This window comes from Balaenoptera acutorostrata, chromosome 2, assembly GCF_949987535.1.
Source record: "Balaenoptera acutorostrata chromosome 2, mBalAcu1.1, whole genome shotgun sequence".
In the NCBI taxonomy this organism is placed as follows: Eukaryota; Metazoa; Chordata; class Mammalia; order Artiodactyla; family Balaenopteridae; genus Balaenoptera; species Balaenoptera acutorostrata.
Genome location: NC_080065.1, coordinates 180,244,196 through 180,264,327, shown reverse-complemented (window position 1 = coordinate 180,264,327; position 20,132 = coordinate 180,244,196). Strand labels below are relative to the sequence as shown.

Genomic DNA, 20,132 nt, shown 5'->3' with positions numbered 1-20,132 from the left:
CCCAGGTCAAGTGAGGATGGACAGCGATCATATGAGTGAGTCCCGTCAACACATATGGACACAGACAGCACCTTCTGCCACCTTCCCACTTCCTGTCTGTATATCCACATACGCGCACCCTCCTCGAGAGATGTGCTGTTTTGTCCACGTCTACATTCTAAACTGCTCCTTCTCCTGCCTTCTCTGTTTCTCTTAGTGACCGTGTCCGTCTGCCAGGCACTCAGGCAGGGACCCAGAATCATCCACCCATGTTTTCTCTAGCTAACGTCCCACAGCTAAACACCCACTGAGCCCTGTGTCCTTTACCCCCTACCGTGTCTCAAACCCACCCCCTCTCTCTCCCGACCTCTACAGCCCTGGGCCATGTTAGCGACTTTTCTGCTTTATGGGAAAGTAATCACCTCCTCAATGGTTTGCTGGCCTTCAGCAATAGCCCCCTCCAGCGTGCAAAACTGACCCCTTCACTTTGTGGACTGAAACTGCCCAACAGACACCCTTGGCCTGGCCTACAGGCCAACAGCCAAGCCCTCTGCACACCAGCTGTGCGAGTCCTCTTGCCGCCCCTGACTTCACCTTTCTTACCTCTGAGACACCAGACCCCATGTGGTTCCCTGAACCAACCTAGATGTTCCCGCCTCCGTGCCTTTGCGGGTGCTGTCCCTGTCTCCTGCCAAGCCCTTCCCCACAGTCTTGGCCTGGCTAACTCCTCCCCTCACGCTTCACCTCCTCTGGGAAGCATTCTGTGATCTCCTTTGCCCACCAAGACTAGGTTAACAATTTCTGTGCTTCCATCAGCCAGCGCATAACAATCACCACACTCAACAGAGTGGGCTAAAACGATCTATGCACACATCGCAATCACCAGCGCCTCCCCAGAGCCTAGCACAGGACCTGGGACACAGTAGCTGAGCGGAGAGAGTTGGTTAAAGGCGGGAAGCAAGTCTAACTTCCCTTCCCTAGGCTGGTTTCCTCTGGTCTTCCCCTGACCCAAAATCTCAGGTCGGCCTCGCTGCTTCACTACTGCCACCTACGGGTGAAAGGAGGTAACTGCACTTCTTTCACCATTCAGCATTTAATTTGATTCCATTGAATGAGATGGGGACACAGGCGAGGTAACAGTTGACTCCAGCGTGGGTAGAGAAAGAGTGGCAGTCAGGGGAGGCTTCAAATGGTGAGTGAGCTCTGACCTGGGCCACACAGCATGAGAAAGAGATCTCTAGGTGGAGGAAAACGGCATTCCAAGCAGTGGGGGCAACAGGCAGAGGGTGTCAGAGTTTAGGGCCTATGTGCAGGTGAACTCAGAAAGGAGGGGAGCGTTAGAAAGTGCAAGACCTGGGATCCCAAACTTTAGCTTTTAAGCCACCTAAAAAGGTTAAAAAATTAATTTTTTCCACCCAAAGACTCTTAATTGGGAGTAACATCATCAGATCTGCATTTAAAAAAGACAGCTCTTGCTGGAGTGTGGAATAGAGATGGGAGGCGGGAGTGAGAGAGGCAAAAGCAAGGCATTAGGAAGATGGTATTTTCATAATTCTCCTCTCATTTTCCACTTGCTGCCCCATGATCTCAGATTGAACACATCCAACCTGAAACTCCGCCTCCTCAAAACCAAGTGCTTCCACATAAACGTGATTTATTTCCACATTTTGAGATGTTCTTATATCTTGGCTTCTTCATGGGCCTTGAAGTCGCATAATTTTATAACAGATCCCAGCACAGAGGTTTGCACACTGAAAGTGCTCAATGACAATTGAATGGAATGTCTCTCGGGGTCCCCCAGACCCTGGGATTATAAGAACAGTAAAGCCCAGTAGTTAAGAGTAAGGACTCTGAGTCAGAGGGCCTGAGTTCAAATCCTGCCATCAGCCACTTTCCTGTGTGAGAGTGGTCTCATTAAGTGACCCATCGAAACCTCAGTTTCTTTGTTCCTAAAATGGAAATTACAACACACAGCACCTACCTCAAGGGCTGGAGATAAACATCTGTGAGTAGAGAGCACACAGTAAATCCCCACTAAATATTACTGTCGACTACTTATAACATTATAAATTCAGTGTCTACCAAGCACAGGTCACGCACAATGCAAGGGGCTTCCCACACCCTTAAATCTGCACGGCAATATTCTCATCCATCCCATTTTACAGATAAGAAAACTAAGGCTCCCACAGTCGAGTTTGTTCAACGTTTCGGGAGCACTGGATTCCAAGGCATCAGAGATGGGGCTGGGGACCTTTTAGTGCAAGATCATTTAGTCCAGTGGTGGTTCTCACACGTGTGAGTGTGTATGTGTGTGATACTTTGGGCAATGTCTGCAGATATTTTTGATCTTCACAACTGGGGGATGAGGACGCTGCTGGCGTCTAGCGGGTAGAGGCCAGGGATGATACCCAACATCCTACAATACACAGGACAGCTCCCCCCACCCCAAACCAAGAATGATCAGACCCAAAATGTCAGTAGTGCCAAGGCGGAGAAACCCTTCTCTAGTGAATCCTCCTCCCCATCGTCCCACTTCTGGAGCATTGGCTATCCGGATCCCCCATGAATACTTTCAGTAAGGGGGAGTGTGTGCTCTATTCCTCCAGGGACAGCACCTGCACAAGTCCTTCCCCACCTGCCCTACACACGGTAGGTATTAGAACCCATTTTAATAAGCCTAGCAGCAAAGGACGCCGGAAAAGGAAGAGCATCCATCCCCCATTGTTCAATTGCGTGCAGTTTGTGTTTTCAACACACACACACACACACACACACACGCACACACTTTGCAAATCCAAACATCCCACGCCCCAAAAATTGTTTGTTAGAGATGGCGTTCAAAAAATATTTTTTTTTTCTAGGACTCTCATACATACTGAAGGGTTTGCACACTTCTAGGAGGACCTCAGATCGGCCGCGGTCCTCTGACAACGACCACAAAAGAATGTATAGAATTTCCCGGGGGAGCGAGCCCGTGGGCCGTGACCTCTGCGCGCGGAAGACGCCCACCCCACTCCCTCGCCTCTGGCTTCGCTCTCCCGCCCCCGGATACCCGGCCTGCAAGGCTACTCGGACCCGGCCTCAGAACCCGGCCGCCAGGCGCGTGCCCACGCCATGCCCCCCTATCCCGGCCCTCACGGCGGGGGAGGAATCCGGCCCGGGGCCTGTCGCCGGCGCCCACACCGGCCGGCCCCAGCCCGCTCGCCGAGGCCCGCGCGCGTCCCCTCCCGGCCCAGCGCGGCCTGGGCCTCGACCGGTGCAGGCCCGCGAGCGCCCGCGGCCCGGCCAGGCAAGCTCAGGCCTGCCGCGGCCTACTCCGTCGGGCGCCGCCAAAGGCCTCCGCCTCACCTGGAAGCGGGCGGGCGGGCCCGGGTCTGCTCCGGGGCGGGCGGGCGGCGGCGACGCGGCGCTAACGGCTCCGCTCGGCCTCGGTAGCGGTGGCGGCAGCGGCGGCGACGGCGACGGCAGCGGCGGCTCCTCCTCAGCGCGCACGACCCGCTCCGGCCCACGGCCCGGACACGCCCCCCCGGCGCGCGCGCCCATTGGCCGGCGTCCGCCACGGCGTGCTCCTCATTGGCCCGCGTTGCTGTCGCGGCGACCCGGGGCGCGCGGCGGGGGCGGGACTTCCGTCTGGCGCCGCCTGCGAAGGGCTCGGCTGCGGACAGAGACGCGGGTGGCCATCGATGGCCGCGGAGGGGGCAGGCTGGGGCCTGGCCCACGGAGGCCGATGGAAGGCGATGGCCGAAGAGCCATGCCCCTTGTCGAGGGCATGCTGTGGGTCTCGCGCCTGTCTGTCTCGCCGCCGCCGCGGCCGCCGTCACCACCCTGAGAGGTAGGAATGGTAAGCGCGCCAGGGCTGTGGGGACAGGACCCGGGTTCGAATCCCGGCCCCGACGTTTCTGCACTACGTGTCGTTGAGCATGGGCTGACGTCACTTCGCCAGGCCTCAGTTTCCTTATCAGGTGTAGTGAGGAGGTGGGGCCTGGGACGTGATCAGTGTTCCATCAGTGTTGATTATTAGAGCTAGCGGGTTTCCAGAGGCTCTGCCTAACATCCATTCATTAAAATTTAATTGAGCGCCTACTATGTGCTAGTCACTGTATGGACAGTGAACAGACAAAAATACCTGCCTCTGTTTGGCTGACATTCTAGACTGGCGCTGTCATGACAAATGTAAGCGAACCACAAATGTTACCCACATGCATAATTTAAAATTTCTCGTAGCCATACTAAAGGAAAAAAAAAAAAAAGAGAGAGAGAAACAGGTGATGTTAATTTTAATCATGTGTTTTATTTAACCCAATTTATGTCCAAAATGTTATTTCAGCGTGTAACCAATATAAAAAGGTATGAGATCTTTTTACATTCTCTTTTGTTTTCATGCCTTTGAAATCTGGTATGTCTTTTACACTCACAGCCCATCTGAAGTTAGACTGGCTACGTTTCAAGGGCTCAGCAGCCACAACTGATAGCGGCTACCGCATCGGACCATGCAGAGCTAGATGGGGAGGCAGGAAAGAAATCAAGTGGATTCCACACCAAGTGGTGAAAAGTGGTAAGACTGAAAAGTAAATTGGACATAGGGCAAGGGTGGGGGGCATGGAGGTTGCACTTTGAAAGAGGGCTGTCAGGAAGGTTGAGAAGATAGGATTTGCAGAAGGACCCCAAGGAGTCAAGAACACTGAACCAGTAATTATGCCATTTATTGTTTTGTGCAGTGTTTGTCCAATAGAACTCTCTGTGATCATGGGCATGTTTTTTTGTTTTTTTGTTTTTTGTTTTGTTTTGTTTTATCAGCACTGCCTAATTTAATAGCCACTAGCTCCATGTGGCTTTTGGGCCCTTGACATGTGGCTGGTGGCACTGAAGAACTGAGTTTTTAATGTACTTAACTTTTACTTAATTTAAATTTGGTCACCTAGAGCTCGTGGCTCCCAGAGTGGATGGCATAGATTTAGTAGAATGTCGACGAGTCCAGTGCTCTGAGTTGAGCTTGTACTGTGTGCTAAATGCTTTATGTCGGTTCTATGGAGTCCTTACAATAGCTCTGTGAGAGGGGAGCTATAGTCACTGTCACCATGATGAATAATGTAGTCTTTCATTCATTCATCTGTGCTTTATCCTTGCTATCATTAATAGACTTTATTTCTTAGAAGAATTTCAGATTTGCAGAAATATTGCATAGAAGATACAGGGTTGCCATTTTCCCCATACCCAGTTTCCCCTATTTGTAACATCTTTCATTAGTATGATACATTTGTTACACTTAATGAACCAATATCAATACATTATTGTCAACCACAGTTCATGTTTGTTTAGATTTCCTTTGTTTTTAACCTAATGTCCTTTTTCTCTTCCAGAATCTCATCTAGGATACCACATTACATTTAGTTGTCTTCTCTCTCTAAAAAGAGATATAATTGACATACAACACTGCATTAGTTTTATGTATACAACATAATGATTTGATACATGTATATATTGCAAAATGATCACAATAAGTTTGGTTAATGATTAACCTCCATCACCACACATAGTTACAATTTTTTTTTCCCTTGTGATGAGAACTTTTTAAGATCTATTCTTGGGACTTCCCTGGAGGTCCAGTGGTTAAGAATCCGGGCTTCCACTGCAGGGGGCATGGGTTTGATCCCTGGTCGGGGAACTAAAACCCCACATACCGCATGGTGCGGCCAAAAAAAAAAAAAAATCCCTTTTTTTAAAAAAAAAATATTTATTTTTCTGGCTGCACTGGGTCTGAGTTGCGGCACGTGGGATCTTCGTTGCAGCTTGCAGCATGCGGGATCTAGTTCCCTGACCAGGGATTGAACCCGGACCGCCTGCATTGGGAGTGCGGAGTCTTAACTGCTGGACCACCAGGGAAGTCCCCAAATCTGTTCTCTTAGTTGTCCTGTCTCTTTAAGCTCCTCTTGGCTTTGGCAGGTTCTCCAACTTTGCTTGTTTTTGATGGTCTTGATGGTTCTGAGAAGGGCTGGTCAAATATTTGGTAGGATGTCCCTCTATTGGCATTTGTCTGGTATTTTTCTCATGGTAATACTGGGATGATGGGTTTGGGGGAGGAAGACCAAAGAGGTAAAGTGCCATCCTTCTTACATCATATCAAGGATACATACTATCAACTTTATTTATGCATGTTGATATTGGCTTTCATCACCTGGCAGAGTTAGTATTTGTCAGGTTTCTCCACTATAAAGTCACTTTTCCCCCCTTTCCTTTGGAAGGTAGTCACTATGTGCAGCCCACACGGAGAGTGGAGATGTCTGTTCCCCTCCTCAAGGGTGGCTATCTACTTAAGTTATATGGAATTCTTCTGCATGACTTAGCTCTTCTTCCCCCCATTTATTAGTTTAATCAATCTTTTTTTTTTTTTTTTTTTTTTCTTTTGCCACGCTGCGCAGCTTGTGGGATCCTAGTTCCCCAACCAGGGAACGAATTCCGGCCCTTGGCAGTAAAAGCACTGAGTGCCGAGTCCTAACCACCGGACTTCCAAGGAAGTCCCCAGGTTATCCTTGTTATCTCTCTAAGCACATGCTCTGAGGGTCCGTGAGATCAGGAGACAGAAAGATGACTCAGCTTGGGTTCCTGCTCTTGAGCACATCACTGCTGCAAGGGAGAAGAGGACATGTAGACACATAAACCCAGTTAGTGTGACGAGGGCCAGGCACAGAGCACCACCTCTCATGAGGGCAGAGTCTGGGCCAGAGGACAGCAGGAGCAAGGGTCTACCAGCCAGAGGATGTGGGAAGTGGGGCTTCCAGATAGAGGGACCAGCCAGAGAAGAGGCACAGCTTTTGTTCCCGAGCGTGGTTCGGGAGCAGGGAGCGGTGGGACACGCCAAGTGCAGGTTATGAGGAAGGAGGACGGTGAGATGGGACTGGAGAGGTGTCTGTCTCCAGCTGCAAAGGGCCCTAGAGAGTCAGGCATGGAAGGTGGGATTTTATCCATCAGACCAGGAGCCGGCAGACTACAGCCCGATTCCACCCACGCCTTTTTTTTTGTACAGCCTGTGAGCTACAAACGATTTTTACATTTTTTTTAATTATTACTTTTTTAATAAATTTGTTTATTTATTTATTTTTGGCTGTGTTGGGTCTTTGTTGCCGCACCCAGGCTTTCTCTAGATGCGGAGACCAGGGGCTACTCTTTGTTGTGGTGGGCGTGTTTCTCATTGCGGTGGCTTCTCTTGTTGCAGAGCATGGGCTCTAGGCGTGCGGGCTTCAGTAGTTGTGGCTCGCAGGCTCTAGACCACAGGCTCAGTAGTTGTGGTGCACGGGCTTAGTTGCTCTGCAGCATGTGGGATCTTCCCTGACCAGGGATCAGACCCGTGTCCCCTGCATTGGCAGGCAGATTCTTAACCACTGTGCCACCCGGGAAGTCCCTACATTTTTAAATGGCTGGAAAAAACCAAAAGAAGAATAACATTTTGTGACATGGGAAAATTACATGAAGTGCAGTTTCAGCATCCATCAAGTTTGATGGTAACACGGCTGCACCTGTCGTCCACGCGTTGCTGGTGGCTGCTATCAGGCCACAGGAGCAGAGGTGGACTTGATCAGGCAGGGCCCACTTTCTGGCCACATAAACGATGCAGTGACACAGGGCCCTGCACTTCTACTGTCGGTGTTCTGAAATTCTTAATCTATGAATGAGGAGCCCCATGCTTCTATCTTGCACCAGGCTCTATAAATTGTGTAGCCAATCTTGGCAACAGAGATCAGATGGCCCACAAAGCCTAAAATATTTACCCTGGGGCCCTTTCAGAAAAAGTAGGTTGGTCTTGCTGTGGTGGGCAGAATAACCGCCCCACAAGCGGTCCATGTCCTGGTCTCCTGGACCTGTGAAGATGTTCCCTGACCTGGCAAGAGGGACTTTGCAGATGGGATTAAGGATCTGGAGATGGGCAGGTGACCCTGGATTATCTGTATGAGACCAGTGTCATCACAAGGGTCCTTATCAGAGGGAGGCAGGAGGGGCAGAGAAGGAGATGCAACAGTACTATAAGCAGTGATGCCATTGACATCTTTGAAGATGGAGGAAGTGGCCATGAGCCAAGGAATGCAGACAGCCTCTAGAGGCCAGAAAAGGCAGGGAAACAGATTCTCTCCTAGCACCTCCAGAAGGACCGCAGACCCGCCAGTACCTTGATTTTAGCCCGGTAAGACTAACTTTGGACTTCTGACCTCCAGGACTGTAAGATAATAAATGTGTCTTGTTTTAAGCCACCAAGCTTGTGGTCATTTACTGTAGCAGCCACAGGACCCTGATATTCCTGCCATAGGCAGTGGGCACCTAAAAGAATTTGTCTTTCAGCCAAAGAGAATTTTAAATGAGACACTTAACATGATTCTTTGCTTATCTGTTAGAAGGAAGGGACCCAGAGGCAAGCGGGGTGTGCACTCTTCAAAAGAGGAAGTCTGTCAAGAAGACCCCTCGGGAGAGCTGTCGAAGCAGGCATGGGGCGGGATATGGAGAGGAGGAGGATTCCAGATGTCTTAGAGGTGGGATCTCTGGGACTTAGTGACAGTCACGTGTGGAGAAGGTGGTGGCCCGAGTCATCAGGCACAGCGATGGGGAAGCCATGACATCTGGACCACTTACAGGGCTCCGAATGTGTGTGGGGAGGTATCTTGGGGACGTAAGAAATGGGTTTAGGGAACTTCCTGGCGGTCCAGTGGTTAGGATGCAGCGCTTCTACCGCAGGGGGCACAGTTTCAATCCCTGGTGGGGGAGCTGAGATCCTGCAGGCTGCGCAGCACGGCCAAAAACAATAGGTTTAAGTGTCAGGGGTGCCGTTCACTGGTCAGCCCCCAAACAGAGCCGAGGCATTGAAGCAGAGCACCCATCCTGAGGACAGAAGCCGGGCAGCCTGGTCGAGCCCAAAGAACCTTCCGGCACTTGAGCTCTTTGGGGCCCAACTTCAACCTGATTCCATCGCAAGTGCTGAATAGGTGAGTTATTTAGAAAACCAGAAAGCTGTATTGACTTTTCCCTGGACGGTTGAGTTTATTTTTGGGTGGGCAACCCTTTGGAGCTCACGGCCCTGATTACTTCAGTGTTGGAAGAGTGGGTAGCCGTGGGCGCTGGCTCCTTCCGGGTGTGGGTCCCCCGTGCTTCCTACTTGTACACATTTCTCATCCGAAGAGCCTGGCCCTGGAGCGGGCACAGAAAAACAGGGCTTTCGTCCAGGAACTGCTGTGCTGATAACCTCCCCGAGCCTCTGTGTGCTTATTGGTAAAAAAACAGGGGGCACCAGGGACACACGTAGAGCAGGCCCCAAGCAGAGCAGATGATGCCTAGGACAACCGTTGTGGCGCAGGCCCATAAAGGAAATTCTGTGCTTAGTGCCCGGGAGAGCAGGAAGGGCTCCCCAACTCATCTGAGAAGCGAGGTCCCCAAATGCCCCAGCATGAGATCACATGGGTCACTGGCCTGAGTGAGCGTGGCAAGTGTTGGTTTCCAGAATTACCTTTCTGGATCTGACCCATGCCCCTTCCACTTGGGTGACCTTCCGGCAAGAACAGCAGTGGCATTTTATCTCCCACTGGGTCAAAGGTTAGAACAGGCCCAACAGCTTTGATTCTGAGGGTCACTGTGTTATTGACGATGATCACTTTCACTTCCACCATTACGTCACCCTCATTTCTGCCAGTGACCAGGTAGTAACCGCAGTGTCACTTTTTTTTTTTTTTTCCATTTTTAAGATTTCTGGGTTTTTAAAAAAAATCCAACTGTTCTTTTTCATGCCATACAGGTTCTCCTTCTTGCTCTGTCTCTAAATGTTTTACATGTCTCTGCTGGGCTTTTTGCAGTGCTTCTTAAAAAAAAAAAAAAAAAATTAAGCAGAAATTCAGTGGTTTCTAGTATATTCACACTATCTCATCCCAGCACATTTTCATCACTCCAAGAAGGAACCCCATGCCCATTAGCAGCCCTTCCCCTAGCCCCTGGCAACCATTAATCTACTTTCTGACTCCATGGATTTGCCTGTTCTGATCACTTCATGTAAATGGAATCATACAATATGTGGCCTATTGTGCCTGGCTTCTTTCCCTGAGCATCATGTCTTCAAAGTTCGTCTGTGCTGTAGTGTGATTTAGTACCTCATTCATTTTTAGGACTGTGTAGTATTCCACTGTGTGGATGGACCACATTTTGTTGATCCATTCATCCATCAATGGACGTTTTCTGGGCTGTTTCCACCTTTTGGCTTTAGTGAATCATGCTGCTGTGAACGTTTCTGGACGAGTGTTTGTATGAACATATGTTTTCATTTCTCTTGGGTGGATACCTAGGAGTGGAGTGGCTGGATGACAAAATAACTTTAACTTTTTGAGGAACTGCCAGGCTGTTTTCCCAAAGCTTTTCTTTGTAAATGAGATGGAGGCTGCGTGCCTCTCAGTTGTTGGCTCAACTGGCTGTGACCATTCTCCAGCCCTGTTCCTCGTCCAGCCTCCCATGGGAAGCAGGCCAGGGGCCCGTGGATTTGCCAGGGTGCCTCCCACCTGTCCTGATATGATGGGGCAAGTGCAACCAGGGGTGGGTGTTCCCATTACGGGCCTCTGCCCCACCCTGGCAACTCCCACATTCCATGTAGCAGGAAACCCTCAAACCACCCAGCTCCCCAGACGAAAGGTCCAAAAGCACAGCCGGTGGCATGTCTCGGAGTGCTCCACGCGTGCTAACCTCTGATCGTGCATAGTTACGAGTAAGTTGCGCCAAAGGAAAAGCCAGGTGTGTTATCAGCTATTAAAAGCTCACGCAAATTGATAAGAACCCAAGGAGCAAAGATCAGAAACAGACGTTTCACGGGGGGGAGAGAGTCAACAAACCTCAGAGTGGCCCTCGGGTGCGGGCTGGTTAAGAAGATCATTCCAGGGCTGCCGGGACCCCCGGACACTGGCTTTCCTCAGGGTGGTGGCCGTGATAATCAGAAAATTCCAAACCCTTTGGAAGATACTTACCCAGCATCTTACGGGGGTCATAGTCTCACCCTTTGGTTAAACCACTGAAAAGTGTCCTGAGCCCCCAGTGGAAGGGCTATTCTTACAGCCTTTAATGAGTAGGGATTGAACCCAGGCCACGGCAGTGAAAGCCCAGAGTCCTAACCACTAGGCTACCGGGGAACTCCTTTTTTTTTTTTTTTTTTTTTTTGTAGGCATCAACCTATTTTTTTTTTTTTTTTAAGGATTTTCTTATTTATTTATTTATTTATTTATTTATTTTTGGCTGTGTTGGGTCTTCGGTTCGTGCGAGGGCTTTCTCCAGTTGCGGCAAGCGGGGGCCACTCTTCATCGCGGTGCGGGGACCGCTCTTCATCGCGGTGCGCGGGCCTTTCTCTATCGCGGCCCCTCCCGTCACGGGGCACAGGCTCCAGACGCGCAGGCTCAGCAATTGTGGCTCACGGGCCCAGCTGCTCCGTGGCATGTGGGATCTTCCCAGACCAGGGCTCGAACCCGTGTCCCCTGCATTAGCAGGCAGATTCTCAACCACTGCGCCACCAGGGAAGCCCGGAACTCCTTTCAATGAGTAAAAGGTTGGCAGTGATCTAGACGCCCAGCGACGCAGCTGGCTTGGGGAATTGCGCATCCTCTAGAAATGATGGGCAGGAGCCCCGCGACCACGTGGAGTAAGAGTGCCTCTCAGGCGTGGGCTGAGCACTGTGGGGGCGCAGTTTAATCCTCACCATAAGCCTGTGAGTTGGGTACTCTTGGGTGGGCAGGAGGAAGGACTGAGCAGGACGCAGGTAACTCGGGGGTGGGCGTGGGAGCTGGGGAGAGGGGAGGGGCCGGGGCGATGGTTTTCATGGACCACTCTGGGGAAGGAGAACCCAGCTGGGGTGGAGGGTCTTGGGTTCGTGGTAGCGTCTGTGGGGTGTTATTTCCACCCCTCCACCCAGCCAGGGTCCAGCGACTTAAGATGCTCGAGGGTGGAGGGAAGCGGGCATCCTCAGTGGTGCAGTTAAAGTGATGGCTTCAGGTTCACACGGGAGAAGGAGGAAACCGAGGCCATGGAGAGAGGGTCCATCTTCATCTTCGTTCCCCCACACACATCCCTAGGCACCCAGTGGGCTGCTGCCTTACTCAGGTGCATCCTGGGTGTGTGAGGTCACTAGGGCTGCCAAAAGAAAGCACAGGCTGGGGGCTTAAGCAACAGAAACACATTTCTTCACAGTTCTGGAGGCGAGAAGTCCAGGGTCAAGGTTGGTTTCATTCTGAAGCCTTTCTCCTTGGCTTGCAGACGGCCGTCTTCTCCCTGTGTCCTCACGTGGTCTTCCCTCTGTGCGTCTGTCTGTGTCCTAATTTCCCCATTTTATAAAGACACCAGTCATATTGGATTAGGGCCCACCCTGTCCTCATTTTTTTTTTTTTTTTTAATATTTATTTATTTATTTATGGCTGTGTTGGGTCTTCGTTTCTGTGCGAGGGCCCTCCCCAGTTGCGGCAAGCGGGGGCCACTCCTCATCGCGGTGCGCGGGCCTCCCACCATCGTGGCCTCTCTTGTTGCGGAGCACAGGCTCCAGATGCGCAGGCTCAGTAATTGTGGCTCACGGGCCCAGCCGCTCCGCGGCATGTGGGATCCTCCCAGACCAGGGCTCGAACCCGTGTCCCCTGCATCGGCAGGCGGACTCTCAACCACTGCGCCACCAGGGAAGCCCCCTGTCCTCATTTTTAACTCCAAGACCTCTTTAAAGGCCCTAAATGCAAAGACAGTCATAGTCTGACGTCCTGGGGGCTAAAGCTTCAACATATGAATTTGGGGGAGGGGGACACAATCCAGCTCATAACACTGGGGGAGCATGTAATTCTGCCACAGCCCACTGGGTGTGGGCGGGGAAGCTCAGGTGGCCCGCGTCACACACAGGCACCGCCCAGTCTTCCATAGGTCAAGGGGATTCTGGGGTTTGGGTACCGCATTCTCTGGTGGATGGAGCAGCCCTGGGGCTCCAGTGGGTGGACGGAGAGCCATACCTCAGGGGCTCTGACACAGCCAGGGGCCACGTGGAAATGCCCAGAGGCTGGCCACAGCAGGGGCAGGAGCCAGTGGTGGTGGGAGAGGTGGGCCGTCACCCCAGACCAGCCCTCCCCTCCAGGAGCAGGGGTTTTCCTGGGCTCACCCCAGGGAAGTCCCACTGAATACATGCTCGCCTCCCCCTTTTCCCAGGACCACTGCGCAGTTGCGCAGGGGCTTTCTCTAGCCGGGGCTTTCTCTACTCAGATCACTGCAGCCCTCCTTCCTCCCACCCCGCCCCTTCTTCCCACCCCCTCGTCCCTTCCCCCAGAAATGCAGTCACTCTGCTCCCACGCCACCTTGGGAGATGGGGCGCCGTCACAGGGTTTGGCTCTCGGTTCAGCGGTCAGCAGAGTGAGAGCCCCGCCCTCCCCAGCCTCTGCGGGCTCTTTGAGGGAACTGCTGGCCTTATCACCCCCAGCGGCCAGCACGGAGCCTGGCACCCAGTAGGTGTCAAAGGTCTGCTGAAGCAGAAGCCAACTTGCTCTCAAGGGCCAACGGCAGTAAGACACCAGCCCGGTTTCACCATGTCGCGGCAGAGCCCACCCCGCTCTGTCCCCCCCACCCCATCAGGGCTCCCCTCCTCAGCGGGTGAGATGGGCACCCACTCCTGCCCAGACCCAAGGAAGACCCGTCGGACTCAAGGGGCCCGTATTTGAGGGACGTCACCCACCTGAGCCCTGTAGGGTGGCGGCAACAAGGAGCTGGAGGGGGGAACCCCCGCCCCAACTCACCCCTCCTCCTGTCACGAGCCCTGTCACCTGCTGTCTAGTGTCCCTTGGGTGAACTAGATTGTTCCCCGTCCAATGACGGATGCAGTGTCCTTAGCACACCGTCTGACTCCCTTCCCTTCCCGGTGCTGCAGAGACCCAGAGGTCAGAGTAGGTCAGGCCTGGGGTGGGGATGTGGAGCGGGGGGCAGGGAGAAAGCACTGCTCCTCAGCTCTGTCTCCCTCCCAGGGCCTCACATTCCAGAGGTAGGAGCCTTCAGCCCACACACAGGCTTCCGTTCTGGGGCGGGCCAAGGGTCAGGAGGAAGTAGAAACAGCTTTTCCCCAGAAAGGTGGGGTAGGGGTAGACAGGCCACAGGTTGCTGAGCAGAAACCCTCCATGCGGAGAGAAGGGGAGAAGCCCCTCTGGGTTCTGAGAGACAGGGCCAGAAAGTGGCCGCAGTGGGGCTTCCCGCTGATGTTAGGGCCAGAGGATTCTTCCTGGTGGAGACAGAACCCCATGCATTGCAGGATGTGTAGCAGCCTCTCTGGCCCCCCACCTCCGCACCCCAACTGTGACAACCAAATCTCTCTCCAGACTTGGGCAGCTGTGCCCTCGACCAGGCTCCTGTGCTGATGTTAAGGGCCCTCAGGTCACATCCAGGTCAGGTACTCAGGGAGCCTCCCGTTTTATGTGCCCTGTTCCCTCTACCTGGAACTCTCTGCCCCCATCCCCCTCCCTACCTGCCATCTTCCAGAACTGAGTCTACACATCACTTGCCCCCAGGAGTGTTCCCCACCCCCCTTAGGAGGTTGACCCCCATGGGTGCTGTGGTAGGCTAAATAATGCCCTTCCCGCAAGATGTCTGCGTCCTGACCCCCAGAACCTGGGAATATGTGACCTTACACAGCAAAAGGGACTTTGCAGGTGTGATTAAGTTAATCACGCCTGGAGATGGGAGATGATCCTGGATTATCCAGCGGCCCCAGCGTCAATCATGGTGGTCCTTATGACAGGGAGGCAGGAGGGTCTGGGTCTGAGAAGGAGATGTGATAACAGAAGCAGAGGTCAGAGAGAGATTTGAAGATGCTATACTGCTGGCTTTGAAGATGGAGGAAGCGGCCAGGAGCCAAGGCTTGCAGGCGGCTGCTGGAAACTGGAAAAGGCAAGGAAGCCCATTCTCCCCTAGAGCCTCCAGAAGGAACCAGCCCTGCCGACACCTTGATTTTAGGACTTCGGCCCTCCGTGACTGTAAGAGAATACCAGGAGTCAGGGCTTGGGTGGACCAGACCTTCTCAGGCTTAGAACACTGAGATGGAGAAACAGACAAAATAATCACTTTTTCTGCCCAAATTAAAAAAAAAAAAAGTTATGCACGTAAAGACCAAAAAGCCCTAATCCTTGCTTCACGTAGTTGACTTTGAAAGGCTTCCCACATTCTCCAACATGTCCTGGACCAATTCTTTTCCCCTCCTCCCTAGGAGAAAACATCTCATTTTTATAGCCATACGTCTTGAGTTGGCAGAAGTTCACAGCCAAACAGACATATAGTCTATGAGGCATCTCAAACTCTTTCATCAACAGCTAAAATACCAAAGCAGGGTTTGTGCAGCCTCAGCCCTCCCAAAAAAGGATCAGGGACAGAACCTTGGGAAAATGCTCTTGTCACAGAGATGACAGACACAAAATGGGTTGTACATAAAATTCATCAGTACAGGACCTGGCAGTGGATATAGAATTCATCAGCACAGGACTTGACACGCAGCAGGCAGATTTACAGTTGTGGTTGCAGTATTCACTATTAACAGCTGAGGGATCAGGGCCAAACAGCGTGGCACTTAAAACACACATACGCACTCAGCAACACGGCACGTGAGACAGAAGTGACACTTGGGTCCCCCGATTTCTCACTAGAGCAGTTGTTCTCAGCAGGGGGCAGGGGAGACAGGGACTTTTGTCTAGGGGCATTTTGGGTTGTCACAACCAGGAAACAATGCTTAGCGGCATCTAGTGGGTGGTGGCCAGGGATGCTGTTCAATATCCTATAATGCACAGGGCGGCCCTTGACAGCACAACGCAAAACATAACACAAAAGTATCCAGACCCACAGGTCAGTAGCACTGGTGGTTCTAGGCTTCCATTTTCTTGGCTATTGAGGGTCCCCTGCAATTCCATATGAATTTTAGGATCCGCTTTTCTATTTTTGTGAAAAACCAAAATGGTCATTGATATTCTCATAGGGATTGCATCGAATCTCCTTCTATTCCTAGTTTGTTGAATTTTTTTTTTATCATAAAAGGGTGTTAGATTTTGTCAAATACTTTTTCTACAACAATTGAGAGGATCATTTTTCCTTCATTTTATTAATGTGGTGTATTAATTGATGGATTTTCATTTATTGAACCACCCTTGCGTTCCTGTGATAAATCTACTTAGTCAAGTGTATAATCCTTTTAATATTCTCCTAGATTTGGTTTGCTAGTATTTTGTTGAGGATTTTTGCATCTATGTTCATTAGGGTTATTGGTCTGTAGTTTTCTTGTGATGACTTTGTCTGGCTTTCGTATTAGGGTAATGCTGACCTCAGAGAATGAATGAGTTAGGAAATGTTCCCTCCTCTTTTTCCTGGGAAGAGTTTGAGAAGGATTGGTGTTAATTCTTCTTTAAATGTTTGGTAGAATGAACCAGTGAAGCCATCTGGTCCTGGACTTTTCTTTGTTGGGAGGTTTTTGATTACTGACTCAATCTTCTTACTTGTTATAGGTCTTTTCAGATTTTCTATTTCTTCTTGAGTCCGTTTTGGTAGTTTGTCTTTAGCAGTTTGCCAGTTTCACTGAGGCTATCTAATTTGTTGGTGTACAGTTGTTCATAGTATTCTCTTATAATCCTTTTTTATTTATTTCTAAAGCTCAGTAGTTATGTCCCCACTTTTGTTTCTGACTTTATTTGGTTTTTTTTCTCTCTTCTGGGTCCCTGTTTTGCATCATGTTAGCATTCCTCACATGCTATTGCAACCCCTTTGTTAGAAAAACAAAAATGAAAACTCTCCACGACAGTAGGCACCAGTCTGTCTTGTCACTGCTCTAACTACCCAACCTGGCACATAGTAGACCTCGGTAAATATTTCCTGAGTTACTTCTTGCTAAGGTAGGGCATGAGAAGCATTGGGAAAGAGGCTTCCCCACAGCCCTCCTGGGAAGACAGCCTGGTGACTGTTGAGTCTTCTTGTGCCTGAGCTGATGCCCCTCCAGTGCATCTTCCACGTGACCTTGGCAGAGCTGTGACACAGGCCTGACCACAACCCTCCCTCTGGCTAAATCCCTCAGCAGCGCCCCAGCGCCCTCTGGATGAAGGTGGCCCTTCTTAGCTCAGCACGTGAGGCCCTGAATAGCCTGTCCCCTCCCACCTCATCTTCCACTATCCAACCCCCGCACCTCCGGTCCCCAGCCATCCTGAACTTGGCAGGTCTCTCTGGTGTCCTGCTCCATCTGGCCTCTAACACCTGCTTGTCTTCAGGTCTCCATTCAAGTTATTCCCTCTGGAGACCTGATAGGGTGCCCTCTGAACCCCTACAGCCTGCCTGTGAATGTTTCTCTAGAATGCTGATCATGTAGCCTTGCAGCATCCCACGAACATCTCCCCCACCAGCTGTGAGCCCCATGTGGGGAGTGATGCATCTGTTACTGCCCTCTGTCTCCAACTCTCTGCATATCACTTGACACCTGTTTTATTTATTTTTATTTATTTTAGTTTTTGGCTGTGCCGCACAGCATGTGGGATCTTAGTTCCCAATCAGGGATCGAACCCACCCCCCCTGCATTGGAAGCGCAGAGTCTTAACCGCTGGACCGCCAGGGAAGTCCCCCTTGACACCTGTTTTAAACTGTAGGTTTTATAATTATTCAGGTATGGTGAGGCCAACAGATCAGGAGACGATTGCCACTGAAAAGGCACTTTGTTACTCACAGAGCCCAGGAAGAGCGGGCACACACTGTGCCGTGCAGGGCCACACAGGGAAGCACCAGGGCCAGTCAGGAGGCAGAGGGAGCGAGGGGGAGATGTGGGCAAGAGGCTTTATTGTGATTGCTGTGGGAAGGATTGAGTGAGGCGGGGTAAGCAGGCTTAGGACTGGCTAGTTTGAATAATTCCAGCAGGCTCTGGGGTACAGAGACTGTCCCTAGTTGTCTGGCACCTGGCCCTGGGGTGATCAGGGCTGGAGGATAGTGGCCCTGAGTGTGAGAGCCTGATAGACGAGGGGGTTAGGGTATGGGCTCTGGATTGTCTGGTTTGCATATGAAAGGTGCCCTTATTAGGAAGTCATTTACTATCTTTTGGGATCTGCTAGCCCTGGGAGGGGTAGTACTTCCAGGATCAGCAAGGCCCCGGCTGTCAAAACATCAATAAAAAACACATGCTGGGAGCACAGAGGATTTTTCAAGCAGTGAAATACTCTGTATGACACAATAATGGTGGGTACGTGTCATTATACATTTGTCCAAACCCATAGAATATACAACAGCAGGAGTGAACCCAAATGCAGACTATGGGCTTTGGATGATAATGATGTGTCAGTTCATTAATGGTAACAAACATACCTATGAGATGCGGCATGTCGATAATGGGGAAGGCAATGCATGTGTGGGAGCAGGGGGTATATGGTAAATCTCTGCACCTTCCTTTCAATTTTGCTGGGAAAATTAAACTGCTTTAAACAAAAATGTCTTAATAAAAAATAAAAGGAAATGAAGCTAGAGGTAGAACATATATTAAGTTCAAGCACTGTAGTAACCACTCTACTCAATCCCAGCTCTACAACTTACTCGTTCTGTGCTGTTTCCTTATCTGTTAAAAGTGATAAGAGTACCTTGCTCATAGGAACGTTGAGGTTTAAATGAATTAATGTTTCATTTATAGTAGAATCCAACATATGCAAGCCTTACATGCACTGGCTATTTCTCCCAAAATATTACTGTTAGATGGTGTCCCACTTTGGTTACAGAAATAAATGTCTTGGGGGAGAAAGATGATACTTATAACATAAACTCTAAGCACATCAACACAAAAATAGGTTACTTTTTCCTCTTACAGATCATTTTTTTGATCACTTAACATTATATAAAGTTCTAGTAACAAGTTTCCTGCCATCCTTTGTAAAGAGAGAAAGAGGAGACAAGTTGTATGAGGGGAAGCTTACATTCTACACCACTCTACTGGTAGAAGAGACAGGCTTAGGCTCTTATGGAAGACCACAGAACCATTAGCAAAACAGTCACGTGTTCATGTATCATATACAATGACTTAGGTTTGTATCAACTAGTGTTTTTCCTGAACCAACGTAACTAAAATTTTAAATGTAGAAATTTAATGTACCCAACTGTACAAACTGCCAGAAACTATAAACTACTTTTCATTTTTAACATTTTGAAATCCTCATTCTCCTACAAACACAAAATGAAGCCAACAAGGAGAACAAATTCTTCATCATTTAAATTTGTGAAACAGATCACATGCTTTGTGGGCATAACCAAAGGTAAAACCTTCAGTAGCTTACATTTTGTTCATGATGAGGCCAGTGTGTAAACACTACCTAAAAACATAGTAAATTTTTCCAACAGTAATAATAAATATTAAACTAAAAAGAGTTAACAAGCATTCAACAATTCTCAAACAGATACTCATCAAAATGAGGTAAGTCTAATGTGTCATCTGCTAAAGAATTTAACGCTGAAGTAGAAAAAAACTCATCAAAAATATCAGTCTTCATAACAGCACCACTTCTATAGCGATTTGAATTAGTAGCTGAGTTACTAAGGTTTGAGGGTGGCAGTCTTGGGGGAGAACTTGCTAGGGACTCAGTACAGCAAAAAATGATTTGTCAAATTTACTCCCAAACCTCCCCCTCCCTTTTTTTCTAATTGCAAAAGTAACGCATGTTTATTGTAAGGAAAAACTGGGAGAATACAGGAAAACACCAAGAAGATTTCGGAGCATTCATCTTAACACTTAGTGGTAATAACTACTGCAAACATTTTCATATTTTTATGCATTTAGACTTTAAGAAATAAATATGAGATTCTGTTGTACCTATTTGTTAATGATCTGTGTTAATGTTTAATGAGCATTTTTCCATCTTAGTTTTTGACAACTTTTGGATAGCTATATAATGTTACATTGTGTGTATTACCATTGTTTCACCAATTTATATTTTGAGGTGATTTGTATTGTTTTGGTATTGTTAATTATCCTTACTGATAAAAATTTTCACAGAAAAATAAATAAAAGGAAAAAGAAACAATGTAAAATTTCGAATTGACTGTTACCTGTGGCTGGAAATGCATTCTCCAGTAATATAGACACCAGCCACATGTGGCTATTTAGCACTTGAAATGTACTGGAAATGTACAGTAAGCCATGT

General features: G+C 49.7%; 1 protein-coding gene and 1 long non-coding RNA gene across 3 annotated transcripts in view; one reads left to right on the top strand and one right to left on the bottom strand.

Moving 5' to 3' along the window:
• ELAVL1 (ELAV like RNA binding protein 1) overlaps nt 1-3,499 on the bottom strand; it is a 37,094-nt gene extending 33,595 nt beyond the window's left edge. For both annotated transcript variants that reach the window (XM_057540535.1, XM_057540534.1), the window contains exon 1: nt 3,328-3,499. The gene's annotated coding sequence lies outside the window, so the exon portion shown is untranslated. The remainder of the gene's footprint in view (nt 1-3,327) is intronic.
• A 161-nt stretch (nt 3,500-3,660) lies between these two features.
• Nucleotides 3,661-7,434, top strand: LOC103010899 (uncharacterized). Its single transcript, XR_449886.2, has 3 exons — nt 3,661-3,811; nt 4,397-4,534; nt 6,399-7,434. It is a non-coding gene; the product is annotated as an uncharacterized LOC103010899 (long non-coding RNA).
• The last annotated feature ends 12,698 nt before the right edge of the window (nt 7,435-20,132 follow it).